This window comes from Petaurus breviceps, unplaced genomic scaffold (genome assembly GCF_028583685.1).
Source record: "Petaurus breviceps papuanus isolate PSGF00001 unplaced genomic scaffold, PetGlider_PUasm1.0 115, whole genome shotgun sequence".
NCBI classification, from domain to species: Eukaryota; Metazoa; Chordata; class Mammalia; order Diprotodontia; family Petauridae; genus Petaurus; species Petaurus breviceps.
In genome coordinates this window covers 1288779-1292254 of record NW_027185612.1, presented here as the reverse complement: position 1 = coordinate 1292254, position 3476 = coordinate 1288779, and positions in this window count along the sequence as shown.

The window sequence follows — 3476 nt, the reverse complement described above, 5'->3', positions numbered from 1 at the left end:
TCTCTCTCTCTCTCTCTCCCTCCCGCCCTCCCTCTCTCTCCCTCCCCTCCCTCCCTCTCTCTCTCTTTCTCTCCCCCTCCCTCTTTTTTGTGAAACCTGTGTTCCCTCTCACTAAAAGAATTGACAATCAGTTTGTAAAAAGAAAACATCCATAAAGCTTGAACTATGGAAACAAAAAACAGAGCAATAGGTACAGCAGGGGATGTTGCCTTGTTAACTCTTTCCACAACTTAAGTTAAATTCTTGAAGACTCCACATTATGTGTGAATGTAACTGCAAGGCAAGTGCCCCTCCCCCCACGTTTAGCAGAATAACTCCTTTCACATGAATTTAGCACAGTCCTAGTCACATTCACTGGGTACACTTTCCAGACAGAAGTTTCATATAGATAAGCTTAGGTAGCCCCAAAGCACAGCCTGAGCTCACCCTACCATTAACCCCAATTAAACTTCCTACTCCTCTTACACATAGAAAAATTGTACCAAAAACCATGGTTTTGTCCACTGGTCTGTCAGCACTAACTGGTCTGCAGACCAGTCCGCTTGGTCACTGAGGCTTACTCGGTAGTGGGATGGGAGAGCCCACCTGACTCTGCCCAGGGGGCGTCAATGTACTGCTTTGGGGGGACCTTCTTGTACGCCTGTAACCATGGACAGTTCTGGGCAGACAGCTCCCATCAGTCTTGCCCAACACCATCCCTGACTCTGGAGAAATATACTTACCTTTTCAATAAACATCATGTATTGTGTATCACTCCTGACTAGACAGAGTTATTCGAAGCACCAGCACTTCACATCAAATTTTGACACACACACACACACACACACACTTCATTACCTGTTCAGCCTGGCCAAATTGTTTTTTTTTTCCCAGCCATGCACAGTAATAGTAACAAAACAATTAACTGTCATATCCATTCTTACTTGAAACTCGGATTTCTTGAAGTAGCAAGCCAAAGACCAAAGCAGACAAATAGTGATTGTCCATGATCATACAGAGAGCGTTTTGTTGATTCTCTGAGGTGTTCTAAATAAACCATCACCTTATCTACAAATAAAAATAATTTTCCTCCTTTTTGTCTATTCTTTCAATCCATTTTTCTTATTTTATTGCAATAATGTAATGTAGTATATAGAGTGTAGGCCTCAAAGACACAAACCTGTGTTGAACACATAATGGCTGAGTAACCCTGAGCAAATCACTTTACCTCTCAGGGCTCTAGGTAACTTGAGACTGCAAATTACTGACAAAGTGCTGATCCATACATATTGTTAGAGGGAGTTTCCTTGTTCAGGAATTCTCTAAACCAATGAAATCACAGGTTCAGTTCCTATAGCTATCATATTGTTACAGCTAAAATTTCCAGAATTAATGAATGTGATAGCAGAAACAATGGATATCCTTTATTTAGCTTTTCTCTTATTGGTACCATTTCTTGTATTTCTTCATCAGAAAGAATGTATCTATGGATTTGAAATGATTTTATTATGTTATGAAAATGTCCTCCTATTCCTATTTATTTTAGCATATTTTTTTAAACACCAATGAGCACTGTATTTTGTTGCAGGCTTTTTTCCATGTCTATTGAAATAATGGAATTTTTATTATTTTCATTAGGAAAATTATTTTGTTTATAGTTTTATTAATGTCAAACCATCCTTGCATTTTTGGCATTACTCCAGCCTAGTGCCATGAATACTGCTGTAACTTTTTCACTAATATTTCACTTAATAATTTTGCATCTGTGTTCATTAGTGATATTGTAAAATAGTTTTCTTTCTCTACTTTATTATAACAATAGTTATCAATATAGCTAATAATAATAGATATAAGGTTTGAAGGCTTGGAAAGTACTTTACACATATTATCTCATTTGATCCACACAACGATCCTGTAAGCTAAGAACTATTATGATCCCCATTTTATAGTTGAGGAAACTGAGGCTGAGAGAGATCAACTGACTTGCTCAGGGTCATACAATTAGTGTCTGAAGGCAGGATTTGAACTCAAGTCTTCCTAATTCCAAGTTCAATACACTATCCACTATGAGATCCAGTTGTCTCAATGAAGTGGCGTTTGGAAGGCATAGTGGGACAGAGAGGAGCTGGAGCAGAGTAGGGGTCAGGCTGGAGGCAGTGTGGCAGCTAGAAGCGGCTGAGCAGCAGAGATGAAGCAAGTGCCAGAGGTGGCAGAACTTCGGAGAGCCAGCCCAAGGAGTTTGGTAAGTTACTGTCTTTATGTTTTTGTAAACAGCTTACCAAACCTGGTGATGTGGGCATTTGTTCTTTAAATATTTTATTGAATTCATTTGTAAGTCTAGCTGATCTAGAATTTTTATTTTTTAGAAGTTTATTTATGGCTTGCTCAAACTCCTTTTCTGAAGTTAAGTTCTATATTTCATGTTTTGTTAATCTGAGCATCTTATATTTTTAAAAATAGACATTTAATTTGTTTTCAGTTTGCTGGCATGTAGTGACTATACTAGTTTCTAATAATTTCTTCATAAATTTGCCCCCTGCATTATTTTGGCAGTATGGTTCATTCTCTTTCTATCTCTCATAAATGACAGTTCATCTGTTTTACTGGTCAATCTACCTTTATTCATCAGCTCAATGGTCCTTTGTTTTCAAATTATTTAACTCTTCTTTGATTTTCCTGATCCTATGATTTTTACTTTCCTGCTTTTGATATTAATTTGTTTTTTATCCAAGATCTGTGGGTGCAAAATCAATTGACATTTCCTTTCTCTTTTTTTATTAATATAAGTGTACAGAAATAGAAATAGAAATTTCTTCCTAAGAACTGCTTTGGCTGTATTCCACAAGTTTTTGGTAAACAATTTCATTTGATTTTCTTTAGTATAATTATTGTTTCTGTGGAGTTTATTGACCCAATTATTCTCTAAGATAATATTATTTAACTTCTCTTTTTCTGAGTCTTGCATGCATGTTTTCTTTATTCATCACAATTTTTATTACATTGACTTCAGTAAATGATGTATGACACTGGGGTTTTTTCTTTGAATTCTTGACTTCAAGTAACTTAATTATATGAAAAAGTGGCCAAAACTAATATATAACTTCTAAGGCATAGAAAGATGCTCAATATTTGGTCAACCAAATTACATTTTTTTCCTTCAAAAAAATATATGCACTTAGTTACTTCATTTAGTTTATTTCATAGAGAAGGGGACAGTTCCTATTCTGATTCCCACACCACACATTGAAAACCCTTTCAATTCCTTGAGAGGCATAATAGGGAATACTCAGTCCAAAATCTCATTCAAACCAACCCTAAACAATATTACCCTCCTCAAGAAGGAAGAAACAATGGTAGATTAGAAGCCAGAGAATCAAGGTAGAGTCAAGGGAGCTGGCCCTCAGAACAACTGGCTGTGAGCAGAGATAATTGAGGTTGCACCCCACTTGGTTTGGTTTCTAGTGAGGTCTCATTTAGTCCCTTTTGGACTCTGGGAA